This window comes from Mesoplodon mirus (assembly GCF_964341445.2).
Source record: "Mesoplodon mirus genome assembly, chromosome: 1".
Taxonomy (NCBI): Eukaryota; Metazoa; Chordata; class Mammalia; order Artiodactyla; family Ziphiidae; genus Mesoplodon; species Mesoplodon mirus.
In genome coordinates this window covers 30,606,141-30,622,744 of record NC_138976.1, presented here as the reverse complement: position 1 = coordinate 30,622,744, position 16,604 = coordinate 30,606,141, and positions in this window count along the sequence as shown.

The window sequence follows — 16,604 nt, the reverse complement described above, 5'->3', positions numbered from 1 at the left end:
AGGCTTCTAGGTGATGTTGATGCTGCTAGCCCAAGGACCAAGCTTTGAAAAGAGAGAATTTAGCTTGTGAGCTACCCCAGAAACCACCTGACCAGCACGGCTCTGATCCTGCAGCCTTCGCAGCAGCTTCCTGAGTCTTTTCAGCTGGGCTTTAGGCCCCCAGCCCTGGCCCTCTCTGATGGAGGCTCTCCTATGTCCATTCTACCCCTTTCTCCCTGTGACAGAGCCTCCCCTCCCCGCCTTTAGTGGGTATCTGGCCCCGTGGCATGAAGACATGTCCTAGTCCCCCTTCCAGCTGTGTATGGCCGTGAGACTACATTCTGGAGGTGAGCAGAAGTGGTTTGTGTTACTTTCAGGAAGATTCCTTAAAGGGAGGGGATATACCCTTTTTCTCTCTTTCCTCCTTCTTGTTGGTTGCAGTGTAGTCACGGTGGCTGAAGCTCAACAGTCGCCTCAGGCCACGAGGCAGATGTGACATGCTGAGCATGGCAGAGCAACAGCAGAGAACCAGCCTGAGTTCCTGGTGCCATGGAGAGCTACACCGGCTCTGCACTGACTGCCCCCAGACTTCTTCCACATGAGCGGGAAATGCAAGGTGTGCTTGTTTAAGCCACTGATATTTGGCTTCTTCATTTCTCACAGTTTAACCCGAACTATTTGGTCCTGCTCACCACTAAACTCCCCTCCTTGCTCATGTCGAGGGGCGGTGGCTGGTGTGCACCACCTCAACCTCTGAGAAGTATGGTGGTTTCAGCCCCACTCCAGACTCTACATGGGTCACATCTCTGGAGGTCTTCTCCATTTCTGTTTTCCACTAAACTCGTTTCCCCTCCCGAACCCTGTGTCAGTGGTCCTCTAAGAATCCTGTGGTGTCCTTCTTTGAAATACAGACTGCTGGGCCCATGCCTGGAGTTTCCGGTACTAGGCCTGGGAGGGGGCCCCCAGGAATCTGCATTTTAACATATACTTTCAGCGATTTTGGTGCAGGGCATTTATGGACTACATATTGAGAAACACTGCCCAAGTTTTGTTTTACTTTGCTAATTTATAAAATTATGAAATATTTCAATCCCATACAGAAAAACAAAATGAATAATATAACAAATACAATGGAGCTTTGTCAAATTTTATTTATTTTAACTGTTGTAAAGTATTTCACACTTTTATAAACCAAAATTTATTCTTCTGTTGATGGACATTTAGGTTTTTTCCAAATTTTTGGCTGTTACAAATAATTCTGGAATGAACCTTCTTGGATATAGCTCCTTGTGCACACTTGGGGGAATTTAAAATACACTGTACATAAAGTTTACCACCTTCATCACAATTATAAAGGGGACTTTACATACATGGTTCTACCTTGAAATCTTATAACAACCCCAAGAGGCTGCCTGAAGGGGTAGTAACCTCCACGAAACCCTCCTAGCATCTTCCTCCAATTGTTCTTATCACCACTCGGCATGTTCCTTCTCTGCATCATACACTCAAGTGTTTCTGTAAATCACACTGAAAACAACTGGCATGGTGGATATTGCTGGTTCCTGTCTCATATCCATTCATCCTTCTTTCGTTATTACCAGAACATCAGTTTTGTTCGGGATGGCAGCATGCCCAGTTTAAAAAAAAAAACAAACACATTACTCTCTATCTCCCATGCAGCTGCGCTGGGGGCAGGGTTGGGGTTGGGGGGGACTCTGGCCAGTGAGGCTACTTGGAAATCTGCAGGGGAGTCTTCTGGGCAGCTACTGGAAAATCTTGCTTTCTTGATACCTGTGCTGTGCCTTTTCTCTTCTTTCTCCTCCTCTTCCTCCTCCTTCTTTTTATCTAAAACAAGGGTGAGAGGCTGGAGGTAGGGCCCATGCACTGACCCATGAAACTGAGGCCATGTGTGGAGTCTGGTGAAGCAAACAGATGGGGAGCCTGAGTACTTGATGGCATTGTGGAGCCTCCATACAATCCCAAGCGCCCACAAGAGAAAGAAACATGTATTTGATTAAGCCTTCACTGTCAGCTTTCTGTTCCATGCAGGCAAATACAATCCCTAACTGCTACTTAGAATTTCACTTCACTTACTCATGTTTGCCCTATCTTTCTTTCAGTCTATTGTGGACTGGAGATCTCCCTTCCACTAGAACAGATTCTTGGAGTGTGCTGGTCTGAATATAGGTGATGATAGGTGAATGGTTTTGGCTAATTAACTAAAATTTGATCTTTATATGGTAAATTCCAGGCCATTTGAGGCTATCCCCAAACCATTTAATTGAATAATTCAGATTCTCTGTCATAAGAGATTCTAATTTTTACTTTAATCTGACTCTTAGAAAATAGCTCTGGTAAAGAATGCAAATGATTTCTTACACCTGAAATACTGATTTAAACATTGTCTTCATAAACTTAGACTTCTGTGCATTTAAGTTTTAAATAGTAACATAAACCCTAACACTTAAAGATCTAATATAATAATCTTATATAGATCATTTCCTTCAAAATTAGGATTCACTTCTAGGGTTGGAAATTCAAATAATTTGGAAAGAGCTTTTGATAGTTCTGCTGAAATGTATCTAGACAAACTGTGCCATTTTGAATAGTGTGCATTAGTGTCCACTGGCATTTCATTTGGATCCTATAAGCATCTTCCTGATAAATGCACACTTATTTTTCTGCTTGGCTTCAGTAATGCTGAGCTACCTCATAGGAGGGCTTTGCAGAAATACTAATGAATATGATTGTCATGCACTTTACAAATATAAAGTGCTACCACAATGCACAAAACAATGAGGTGGCTCCATTTGTCTGAAATATGCCATTCAATGCAACTCTAGAAGAGGCACTGAAGTCTTATAAAATAGTCATCTAGCTATGTTCAACGGACACCCAAAGCCAAAAATCTGCATTGTGTTTTGGAAAACTTTAATTTTTCATTTTTAATTGTTACTTTTTAGCGGTGTTTGGTATCATCTTACCTCTGATTTAAACAATAATTCACTTGAGAATATCAGGTTCATACTTATAGTAAGTCATTTATACAGAATGAATTATACTATTATAAATGAATTAATAGTTTAAAATTAGTAATAGATTACAGATGAGCTGTTATTCATGAAAATTTTAAAAACATTAAAATTCATCTTAAAAAACAGAAATTAGGGCCTGATCTCCCTCCAAATAAGGCATTCTTTGCTTTTCCAGTAACACAGTTCATTCATTAATTTGACAAATAGTTAGGTGACTACCATCAGCCAGACATAGGGACAGGAACTAAGGAGAACTATGGTGGGAATTAAATGGCACAACATATATGAAAGCATCTGGTACACTCTTGGTTGCTACTCAAGAGAACCAGTAATAGAGGGGCCTCAGAGAATAGAGGAGGCAGTCTAGACTGAGGAGAAGATGGAAATAGTGCCATAGTCTGTTCTGATAAGGGCTTTGGAATGCAAGGTGAGAACTTGGGGATTGCTCCCTGTAACGGTGGTCAAGTCACTGCAGTGCCGGAGGAACAGAAGTGAGGCCAGGGAGGACTAGAACTGTAACAGTCAATGAGATAGAGGATTTGGAATAATGAATCAAAGGTGAACTTCCACCGTGTTCGGTTTGCAAACATGATTGCCCAGTGACCACCTGCCCTGATCAAGAGGACTTTAAACTAACCCTGGTTGGGGAGGGAGAAAGGCCTAGATCAACCTGTTAAGCAAGTTACCATGGAGTAGACACAGTATTGAGAGAAGAAAAAAGGTGTAGGAGTTTCCCAATGAGTCACATGAGAAAATAATTGGGGAGGGAGTTGGAAACAATACAATTCTTAGAGCTTCAGATATCCATATACCAATAGGATGTGCATAGGTAATAAACAACATGCAATTGACATGATAACACAGGACAGTAAATACAGTCTCTTAAGGTGCATTGAGCTGTGGTAGTATGGGAATCAACCCACTTGCTGCCAGTCCCTATTGTTAGATAAAAGGACTTCTGTGATGCTGAATGTGAATCATTTAGCACGGTGCCTAACGCAGGGTAGTTATTATTTGGAATAGAAAAAAAATAGCTATAAAACCCTTGTAAATTCCTGATCTTCTCTTCACCCTTACTCCCATCTCTGTAAATGCACCATAATCTATCCAGTTTTTTTGTTTTTTTTTTTAAAGAAGATGTTGAGGGTAGGGGTTTATTAATTTATTTTATTTTATTTTTGCTGTGTTGGGTCTTTGTTTCTGTGAGAGGGCTTTCTCTATTTGTGGCAAGCGGGGGCCACTCTTCATCCCGGTGCGTGGGCCTCTCACTATCGCGGCCTCTCTTGTTGTGGAGCACAGGCTACAGATGCGCAGGCTCAGTAGTTGTGGCTCACGGGCCTAGTTGCCCCGCGGCATGTGGGACCCTCCCAGACCAGGGCTCGAACCCGTGTCCCCTGCATCAGCAGGCAGATTCCCAACCACTGCACCACCAGGGAAGCCCTATCCAGTTTTGCAAGCCTAGAAACCCAGCACCCTCCTAACTTTTTGAAGCACACACCAAATCTTGTTGACTTTATAACTCATAAATATGGCATCGGTGCATTTCTCTGTCTCTCCACTTTAGTACATCACCATCATCTCTGGGTCTATTCCAGTAGTTTCCCAGCGAGTCTCCCCAGTTCCACTCGTACTCCACTCCCATCTATTCTTTTTTTTTTTTTTTTTTTTTTTTGCAGTATGTGGGCCTCTCACTGTTGTGGCCTTTCCCGCTGCGGAACACAGGCTCCGGACGCGCAGGCTCAGCGGCCATGGCTCATGGGCCCAGCCGCTCCACGGCATGTGGGATCTTCCCAGACCAGGGCACAAATCCGTGTCCCCTGCATCGGCAGGTGGACTCTCAACCACTGCGCCACCAGGGAAGCCCCACTCCCATCTATTCTCTACCATGCAGTCAGGGCCTTCGATTTAAAACAAAATCCATTCATGTCTTCTCCTATGTAAAACCCTTCCCCGTTCCCCATCATTCAGGGTAAAGACAAAGATCACACTTTAACAGAGCCGACAGTGCCCATGTGTTCTAGCCTCTACTTGCCTCTCCAGCCCCATCTCTCTGTCCTTGTCCACCAACTTTCAGCTCCTAAAATATGCCAGGCTCCTTCTTTCCTTAAGATCTTTGAAGACATTACTTTGTTTGCATAAGACGCTTTCCTCTGTCAGTTTGCCCAGTCCACTCCTACTTATCCTTCAGATATCAGTTTACCTGTTGATTTTCTCTGAGAAAGCCTTCCCTGACCACCGGGTAAGGGAGTTCTCCTAGAACACATACTTGTAGCATCCTCTGCTTTTCCTCACCACAGTTTGTAACTAGTTTTTATAAAATTATTTCTTTAATGGCTCTTTCTCCCACTAGACTATGAACAACATAAGGGCAGGAGCTATGTCTGTTTTGCTCACTGTTATAACCCTAAGACCTAGGAAAATGCCAAGCAAATGGTGAAATACTATGTATTTGATAAATAAACAAAGTATCTATGATATACATCAGATTTAAATATTAGATTAAAAATTATGGTACAGGATGTTGATAGTGGGAGAGGCTGTGTGTTTTGGGGCGGGTAAACAAGGAGTATATAAGAACTCCCTACCCTGAACTCAGTTTTGCTGTGAACATAAAACTGCTCTAGGGCTTCCCTGGTGGCGCAGTGGTTGAGAGTCTGCCTGCCGATGCAGGGGACACGGGTTCGTGCCCCGGTCCAGGAATATCCCACATGCCGTGGAGCGGCTGGGCCCATGAGCCATGGCCGCTGAGCCTGCACGTCCAGAGCCTGTGCTCCACAATGGGAGGGGCCACAACAGTGAGAGGCCCGCGTACCGCAAAAAAAAAAAAAAAACTGCTCTAAAAAATAGTCTATTAAAAATTTTTAAGCTATTTTGCAAAATTTCAAATGTGTACAAAATTAGAGAGAATAGTATAATGAATGGATCCCCATGGACCCACCACCTTAGATCTTAGTATCATTTGAATGTTCAGGGTGACTAGTGAAATAATTTCTTTTTAAATTGACTTCAGATTTTATAACTGACATAAGAATAAAATGATTGACATTTATATATTCTGTGGAAATTATAAATGATAATTTTTAAAAAAGCATAATACATATGTCTTCACATTTGGGACTTTTTAGTCCCTAAGGGGTCCTAGTGCACTCTCACAGCTATCTGATTTCACAGATGTGCACATAGCATTGGCCACTTCACTATGTCATTTGGATATCAGAATACACTGGTCCCCTCAAGAGCATTTGAAATCAACATGAAAACCCTAAGTCATTCCAGTGACCACTCACGCTCACACTTCAGCACTTTTAGACAAAAGCAAAGACAATTAGCCACTGTGAGTTACACACACACACACACACACACACACACACACACAGCTTTGAAAACAGAATGACTAAGATGTTTACCCAAAGAAATACATACAGTTTCTTGAATGTGTTGGGCTGCTTCCCACCCCCTAGGTCTTTTCACTTGCTGTATCTCTGTCTAGGTGATGGCCCTGGCTTGATCCAGTGGACTCCCACTCATCCTTCAGCTCTCAATTCATGACCCCTCCCCCGAGGAGCCATCGCTGATCTTCCTACTCTCCCCCTGACATAGATGGCCTTCTTAGTGTTCCAGTGTTATCCTTTGCTAACTTCTGACCCTATATTTGACTTACGTTTTCTGTCTTCCAGTTGTCTGTAGCTATATGAGAACAGAACCATTGAACGGCATAGAAAAGCATTATAATGTAGGAATTAAGCAACAACATATAAGCGTCAGAGTTTATGAAACCTGGCTTCAGATTATGATCCCAGCGCCTGGGAAGCCTTATGCAACTGGCTGTGGAGCCTTAGGCAACTAAGCTGAGCCTTTGTGAGCCTATGTGAGCTTTTGTCACATTTTAAGTGATGATACTAATACCTACATTGCAGAGTTGTCATAGGGTTATGAGAGATTATGAACATAAAGCATTTAGAAGAATGAGTATCAAGGACATAGTTACTTCTCAATAAAAATATGTTGAAAGAAAGAAAAAGAAGGAAAGGAAAAAGAAAAGGAAAGAGGAAGGAAGAGGAGTGAAGGCCCGCAAAAAACAAATGGATGAAAAATCCCCACATTTGTTAACCATTTTTAATCTTGAGGATTGCTCTCCTCTATTTAGTTATGGCGAAATTAGAGGGACTTTTACATTTTGAAGCTGAAATTCTTCCAGTGCACTCTTCCTTTTATGAAGAAAAACATGCTTTTTAATTCTTTTTAAGCCATTACTCTGAGGGGGAATGCACGGATTTGCCTTTCCATTGGCTGATGTGATTTCCATCTTTCAACTGCTCCTTTGTATCCTTGGGTTCATTCATTTTTGATGAGCTTCATAGCCTTTATTAATCTGAAAATTATATTTACTGGGCACCTACTAGTACAGAGAATTACGGCTAACACAATATTGAAACAACATGGTCTTTTCAACTTTGCTTTCTTATTACCCAGGAGTTGGCAACACTAAGTGTGTGTGAGGTGAAGTGGTGGGTTAGATGACCCAATGTGTGTAGCTCATGTACTTGGGCATCTTGTTTCTGGAACAGGGGCTCTGAATAACAGGGTTTTTTTTTTGTTTTTTTTTTTTGCGGTACGCGGGCCTCTCACCGCTGTGGCCTCTCCTGCTGCGGAGCACAGGCCCCGGACGCGCAGGCCCAGCGGCCATGGCTCCCGGGCCCAGCCACTCCGCGGCATGTGGGATCCTCCTGGACCGGGGCATGAACCCGCGTCCCCTGCATCGGCAGGTGGACTCCCAACCACTGTGCCACCAGGGAAGCCCAATAACAGGTACTTTTATCTCTCTCAGAAAAGCTCAATTTTGAGCTCCTGCTATATGCCCGGTACTGCTGTAGACACGGCAGGGGACAACAAGGGAAGTAAGACTCAACTCCTGCCCTCAAGGAGCTGACTACAGAGTAGGGGGAATTAGACACAGAGATAAGAACAAGCTAAAGAAAATGTCACAGGAGAAACACAAGAAAGTGCTTGAGGTTTCAAAGGAGGGAAAGGGTATATCAGGTTGGAGATATTACAAAAGACTTTACTTGCTCATCCATTCATCCATTCAATTAAAAATATTTATTAGGTGCCTATTATAAGCCAGGCACTAAGGTAGCTATTAAGAATAAGAGATAAATGACCCAATATTCCTAACCTCAAAGACTTAATAATAAAGTGGGAGGGACACATATGTAAACAAACGATAATATTCCTCCATTCGTTCATTTTTTTAACATTTATTATCTGTTAAGTTCCAGGCTCAAGGATGAAATAAACATGGTCCTTCTGGTAAAGAGAACCATAATATAGTTCAGGTGATAGGCGTATAAACAAAAAAATTCAATCCAGTGTGTTAGGTGCCAATGTTAATTGTGAAATCGGAAGGTGGAGGGTGAAGGGACAGTTAATTCTTCCTGGGGTTAGGGAAGTCTGAGGGGAACACAGTGGAGGGGATATTAGAGGATGAAGGACTTCGCCAGGTAGTTGTAAAGAGAGAGAAGGGTATTTGAGGCAGGCTGTACCACCCGGCTGGAATAAGAAGCAAGAGTCAAGATGTACTGGAGATGGAGACTAGATTGTGGAGGGCTTTGAAGCCCTGCAGCTAGAAGAATGGAATGTCAAGGAACTTGTTAGGAGACCAGAAAGATAAAAGCATTCAATTAGGAAGAAACAGCATTCCTCAGGAAGAAGTTTCCTCTTCTTGGATTTTGATAGGTGCAAATAATGGAGAGAAGGAATTCCAAGAAGAGAAAACAGCTTGAGCCAAAAGCAGGAAGCTCACACATACATACGACTCAAGAGAGTAGTGAAAGCCTATGGGAGCAGCTTTTCCTGTGTTGTCTAATTCCAGACATGCCATGTGTCTGGCCCTGACTCTGACCACTGTACAAATTAACACAGCAGGGATAGCCCCCATTCACTCCTCTCTCTTCTTCAAGGTTCAGTCTTGGGGATTCAGACTTTTTTGAAGTTAGGAAACCAAACTTGGTTTTTTTATTTTATTTTTATTTTTATTTTATTTTGCGGTACGCGGGCCTCTCACTGCTGTGGCCTCTCCCGTTGCGGAGCACAGGCTCCGGACGCGCAGGCCCAGCGGCCATGGCTCACGGGCCCAGCCGCTCCGCGGCACGTGGGATCTTCCCGGACCGGGGCACGAACCCGTGTCCCCTGCATCGTCAGGCGGACTCTCAACCACTGCGCCACCAGGGAAGGCCCCCAAACTTGGTTTTTAAGGCTGCCAGATCACATGGCTTTAGAGCCCTGTGACAGAAAGGGCCCTGAGGCTCCAATGCAGACTGACCTATACCAAAACCTCTGCCCTGCATTGGCGGCTGGGGAGGCCAAAAAGGAACATGTCTGTTTTCTCCTTCTGAGTTTGGAAGTGACTGAGAAATAAGACTAGGAGGCAGACCACTGGAGATCAAAATATCAGCTTTATTTATTGATAAAGCTGACCTGCAGCCAGCTGGGTTCCTGAAATGCCCCTCCTCATCTTTGCTTACCCTTCAAAGCTGGCTTAGCCACACTCACATGGCAGAACAGAATGCAGGTGTCCTGTGGACAGGCTGGCTCTAAAAGGATTCACAGAGAGAGAAAAGGCAGGGGCAGATTCACCCGTCGGGTAAGTCACCCCTTCCCTTGGGGCAGGGAGAAGCCGGAGAGTTCCTTCATACTTTTCCATTTCGGGGAATTGACTTGGAAATTCTTCTTTCTGTGGAATGTGAGAAGCAGGGAATAGCTATGGACGCCCCCCTGCCCCCCACATCCCACCAGACACACTCACACTAACTTCACCTTTTTTGCCTTGTGGGATTTTTATTTTCTACTGCCCGACTAAGCACTTAGCTATTTACTCCGAAGTGGGAAATCTTTCTCTCAAGTCTGCAAGCCCCTTAAAGTCAGAAAGCATCATCTGGTGTTTTTTAAAAAAAAATCTCTTCCCTCTCATAGAGACTAGGAACAAAGACAGAAGGGAAGGAAGGAGGGAGGAAGGGAGGGAGAGAGGGAGTGAAGGCAGGAGGGAAGAGTAGCCCTAGGCTGTGCTGACTCTGACTCGCTCCTCAGCTTTCCCAGCTCCAGCTTCCCCCCAGGCTCTCTGCTCCACAGCTGGAGTCAGAGTCTTTTTTTTTTTTTTTTTTTTGCGTTATGCGGGCCGCGCACAGGCTCAGCGGCCATGGCTCACGGGCGCAGCCGCTCCGCGGCATGTGGGATCTTCCCAGACTGGGGCACGAACCCGTGTCAGGCGGACTCTCAACCACTGCGCCACCAGGGAAGCCCAAGTCAGAGTCTTTAGCGCAGGCTTTGGGACCAGTCCTGAGGGCCATGACTCCTGACCTAGTCTCAGGTCACCCTGTTCATAGAATGGGGCTCTTGCTGCCTGCAGCTCAGTCCCTGCCAAATAGTGTTGCTTACATTCTGCTTATTCCAAGTGGCCCTTCTGGAGGTTGAGTTCTCTACCAGAGCCTTCACTTCACTCTTAAGGCAGAATCCTTGTTTCTGGCCTCCTGCGCTGCTTATCTGGGCTGATTCTGCCCCTGATAGGGTGATGCTCCAGCACCCTCTTCCCTCTTCCGAGGCTCCCCATTCTTTTTTTTAAGATATTGTATTACGTAACTGCTACACTTCCACTTTTTTTTTTTTCCCCTGTGTTGGGTCTTCGTTTCTGTGCGAGGGCTTTCTCCAGTTGCGGCGAGCGGGGGCCACTCTTCATCGCGGTGCGCGGGCCTCTTACTGTCGCAGCCTCTCCCGTTCCAGAGCACAGGCTCCAGATGCACAGGCTCAGTAGTTGTGGCTCACGGGCTTAGTTGCTCCGCGGCATGTGGGATCTTCCCAGACCAGGGCTCGAACCCGTGTTCCCTGCATTGGCAGGCAGATTCTTAACCACTGCACCACCAGGGAAGCCAAGGCTCCCCCTTCTTGATGAGCCCTTCCCTGACCATTTGTACTATTCTCAGCAAGTCTTGCTGGGTTTTGAGCCCCCAACTTCCCTCTCTGATTTGGCCTCTTTGTTTTCGCTGATCCCTGGTTCTGACATCAGGAGGATGATTTCCTCGAACAAGCACAACAGCAGTAACACACATCCAAATTAGGGCTGTGATTTGAAGGAGTCACCTGAGAAGTTTGCATTACATGTCTAGTCCAGGGATTCTGCTATTGTTCCACTTTGTATGTGGGGACACTAAGGCTCCGGGAGCTTTGGAACCCACTGAGACCACACATCAGATTACAGGAGCAGGGCTTCCCTGGTGGCGCAGTGGTTGGGAGTCTGCCTGCCGATGCAGGGGAATGGGTTCGTGCCCCGGTCCGGGAGGATCCCACATGCTGCGGGGCGGCTGGGCCCGTGAGCCATGGCCGCTGAGCCTGCGCGTCCGGAGCCTGTGCTCCGCAATGGGAGAGGCCATAGCAGTGAGAGGCCCGCGTACCGCAAAAAAAAAAAAAAAAACAAAAATTACAGGAGCAGCTGAAACCTCCCCCTCTGCTCTCCTTCCACGTGATTCTCCTTCCGAGGAGCTTACAGGCCACAGAAGTGATCTTATAACTCTATAGCAGTAGTTGTTCATCTTTTTAAAATCATGGTGTCCTTGGGAATCTGATAAAAGCTAAAGACATGATCCCTCAGGAAAATACACATACACTCAAAACTTCCACACACACCAGGATGAGAAGTCCTATAAACAAACAGACAAACAAACACCTTCCCCCAATTTTCAGCAACTATTATGCAGCATGATTGTCTTCCTCATCCTCTAGACTTTCATCCCAAATAACTTCTGGCTGTTCCCAAATACCAAATCCCTGAAGGAACGAGATGTTCCTTCCAGTGCTGAGGAGGTCCAAAAGAATGTGCTGTAAAACTCAAAAGGCATTTCCACAAAGAGCATTCCAGAGATGTCTGAAGAAAGCCAGGGTCCCTGGAAAGCACGGCTTCTCCAGATGACCACCTGGAAGAGGGTAGCATCTGTGTTCCTGTCCTAGTTGGCTCTTAAACAATCAGTCCCTTTCCCTGTCAGGCAAAGCTCACAGAGAAGGCTTTGGTGTGATAACTTCCCATCTGCTAAGTCAATGAGGGGCAATTCCAAAGCTTAGAGGATACTTCCTCCATGCAGCCTCAGGGGCCTCTCCAGGCAGTTACATGCTTCTTCCTTCCTGTCCCAAAGCTTTGTGTAAATCTGCGTCTCTACTCTCATCTCTACCTCTGCCAACAGACTTTGAGCACAGACCTGAATGGCAGACACTGGATTCATGCATGTAATCACTGGACCTTTACCAAGAGACCACCATGTGTTAGCACCGCAGACACCATGGTGAACAAAACAGTGCTGCAGACTCTCAAGAAAGGCAGACAAACAAGACGTAGCATGCCTAGTGCTATCCTCTGGGAAACACAGGGTAATTTATAGTTCAACCTGTCTTTGGGGAAGGGCACCTTGTAAGCTAAAATGTGATGTATATCTTTCCAGAGCCCAGCACAAAGTATGTGTTTAATCTTAAACATTTCCCTCAGCAAAATCCTCTGTTTGATGTAGGGCTCACTAGCTGAGGGCAACTGCTCACTAATTTAAGAGAGGCTGTGGTGAACCCGAGCTTGACCATTCGGAAAGGCAACTTGCATCAGGTTCAGCTGGTTACCTCCTTTAGCTGTTTGTGAGACATTTGTGAAGTGGTGGAAAAAGCAGTGGATTTAGAACTCCTGGAGGTTGTGGTCCTGAGGCTTTGTCACCAACTACATTCGTGAGTTCTTGGGTCACTCGGTGTCTTTTCGTATATTGATGTCACCTTCCAGAGCAAAGGAAGCTATGAAAGCCCTGTTCAAACTTAAAAGCGTAATCTTTCTATCTATCCATCTATCTAATGTATCACCTAGCTGGTTCCAGCTTTGCAGGAGGAGGACGGGGTGACTGAAAATTTCAGAGACCTGCTTAGAGCATTGCTTTGTGGGGCCTTGTGCCTCAAGCCTTTTGCTGCCTCACATGACATGGATTTGGCAGGGAGGGGGCAGTTTGAATTCCAGGCGGGCTAAAAGGCCTTGGCTGAGAGGCTCTAACAGATTTCACAACACAGCAGGGAAAGGCTTCCCAAGGAGAGATGGGAGAGGGCGGGTGTGCGTGTGGCTACAATTCTGCACATTGGACAAGGGCAGGAGATGGGAGAGTCCCGAAAGGCAGGATGAGGTAGGGCGAGAAGACAGTCGGACAGATCCCCTTATCTCCCTGCTGACAACCGCGCTCCCGGAAGCCGTACCACCTCAAGCTGGCCTAGGGCCCTACCTCTGTCCCCCGCCCCCCAACGCGCCCGGAGAGGTGCGCGTGGAGCAGGCCGGCTTGCGCATGCGCGCCGCTGCGGCCAAACACTGAACAGAGCCCATCGCCTCTCCTTTTATCTCCTGTTGTGCCTCGGGCTAAAGCCACAGCAGCTTCAGAATTCCGTAGGCGGCGGGACGCTGTGGAGGTAGGAAGAAAAGAGTCAAGAAACGCTTGGGCCTAGAACTACAACTCCCAGCAGACACCGGGTCGGCCACGCCTTCTTGTGGGCGGGCCCGAGGGTCCCCCGCGGCTTAAAGCGGCGAGATCTCCTCGCCGAAACTGCTGGGCGCTGAGCGCGCGCTTTCTGTCCTGAGCTGGGCAGAGTGGGGAAGCGGTGATGGCTTTCCGTTTTTGCCACTTTGTACCCGAACTAGCAAACACCACAAAACAAATAAACTACAGTCAAGCGCGTTTAGAGGCTTCTCTCAGGTTCGGCAGCTTGTTGATCCTGCTTCACAAATTCTGAATTGTCGATTTAGCAAATGAGAACCTAAAAGTTAGCTCGTTTGTTAAATTTCTGTAAGATGAATTATTTTCCCAACCATGTAGGAGCAACTTTATTCTCTAGTTTGCAGGTGGCAGTGGCTGATGTTTAGTCTCACTTTTTTTTTCTTGTAAAGACTCAATAAATAAGAGGGGAGTCTTAAATCTTGCAGTAAATCATCCTGAAAAAGTAAAAGATTATTTGTTGATTGATAAATGTTCTACTTTAATTTTCTAAGTTTTGACTTTTGTAATGAAGTGTCTTTAAAATGCAGCATACTTGAAATTATGTTTTAAGGTGTAGATTTTAAAATGTACTTTTAATTGTAACCTAATCTTTGAATAGGATGTAGAGGGGTGAGGTTTAAAACTGCTACTCTCTGCTTCTTGCTGTAGGGAAGAGAAAAGTGATGACTGTTAGCATGAGGAATAGCTACCAGAACAGTGCTATTGGGGTCCTAGGTCCTCATGACTATACTGGGTTTCTTGAACAAAGTAGTTTCTTGTATTAAGAACTGACAGTTTTACTGGGTTAAGGCACTAAAATTTAAGAACTTTCCTTTTCTCTTCCTACCTCAAGTTCTAACCCTGATTTCTCACAGCCACTAATAAGCCACCTCCAAATGCCAACAATGAACTTTTGTTTTTTGCAAACAAATACATTTTAAAGGCCTCAAAGGGAATCAATTCAGAGCTTGAATGCAGAATAGTTTTAGAGTTTCTGGGGGGTAGGGACATGTCTCAACTTCAGCCTGCTGAGATTTATGATTATGTATCTTTTCAGTCTGTGTAGTGTGGCATTTGAGGATTATATGAAATTGGCCAACTTTGCCAAAAATTAACAATCTGTGTAATTTTTATTTGTTCTTTGTGTGGGGGGAGCTCAGCCATAGGCATACTGAAAACTGGTAATAATAGTTGGTGTATAGTGATTTTTGAGAAGACTAGAGTGTAGCTATTGTGCTCTAAACAAACCCTCCATACATTCTGAAACATTAAATAGGGGAGAAAGCAATACTCGTGATATTTGGTAATATTTAAAATTTCCCCAGATCTCAAATGTTCTCTTTATAGTCATGAACAGAACATGTTTTCTGGCTATCAGCTCTTCTATTAAACATTCAGTTTATCAAGCCTTAGCCAGCAGAGTAAGACAAGAAAGCATAAGATATAAGACAGTGTTATTGTGTACAAGAAAATTTCAAGAGAATGTACAGACAGAGTATTAACACTTTTAAGAGAAGGCAGCTGGAAATAAGGGCAATATATAGTAATCAAATTTATTGCCATTGCCACCAACAAAGGACAAACATCAATTTGACAAAAGATGCCACTTAACAGTAGCAACAAAAACATTAGGAACCTAGAATAAATCTAAAAAAAAGATGTGCAGGATTTTAATGAAGGGAAGTATAATACTTTGTTGAAAAACATTAAGAAAACATTTATAAATGGATGGATACATTGTGTTCATGGATGAAAGGACTCTATATTCTTAAAGCTGTCAATTCTCCACAAATCTATACATTTAACGTAACCCAAATCAAATTCTTATTGCATTTTTAGTGTATGTATGTTTACATACACTAAGTAAATATTTAGCATATTGAGAATTCTGTGTGTGACTTGACAAGCTTATTCTAAAATTTATTTGGAAGATCAATAGTTCATGAATAACAAAGTTTTAAAGAATAATACTTGATACTACATATCAAGACTTCTTATAAAACTGTAGTAATAAGACAATGTGGTATTGTTGCTGGAATAGGCAAATAGAGAACAGGTCAGGGCCTGTGCATATAGGAGGACTTATGTGATATGTCACTGGGAGAAGATGGACTATTCAATAAATGGTGCTTAGAACATTTAGTTAACCACATGAAAAAAGAAAAACTCTCTCTCAACATACTAACTAAATAAACAAATACATTCTGATGGATTAGAGACAAGTTTGAAAAGCAAAACTTTAAAAATTTTAGATGTTCTGCTATATATCTTTATAAACTTGGTCTAAGAAGGGATTTCTTAAACAAGCTACATAAAGTTTAAACCATGAAGGAAAAGATAGGTAAATCTGAGTAGATTAAAAACAAGTAAGTGGGAATTCCCTGATGGTGCAGTGGTTAAGACTTGGGCTTTCACTGCTGTGGACCTGGTTTTGATCCCTGGTCGGGGAACTAAGATCCCACAAGTCGCACGGTGTAGCCAAAAAAAAATAAAATAAAATAAAAAATAAAAGCAAGTAAGCAAACAAAACTTTTGTACATTAGAAAACACAAGTGAAATGGCAAGGCACACACTGGGAAGACATTTACAACTCAAAGAGAGACAAAAGATTAGTATTCAGAACATTTAGCTACTAAAAATCACTTAAAACAAAGACAAATGTTACAGTGTAATGATACAATATAATAGTGAACTAAGATATGACTTGGCAATTCCCAGCAGAGGAAAACCGAATGGCTGATAGATAGTGAGAAGATGTTCAACCTCCCTGGTAATTAGGGAAATACTAATTAAAACAACAAGAAGACATCATTTCACATTTATCTGACTGGAAAAATTAGACCAATAATATCCAATGTTGTCAAAAATGTCAAGCAACAGGAACTCTCATTTACTGCTGATGTTAGTGTAAATTGGTTGAGTTTGACAGTATCATGAAAAGTCAAGATTACAAAGCAATTCCACTTTGGACATACATTCTAGAGAAACTCTTGTATGTATGCATAAAATGACATGTTGGAAAATATTCATAGCAACAGCAATGATGATAATCCAA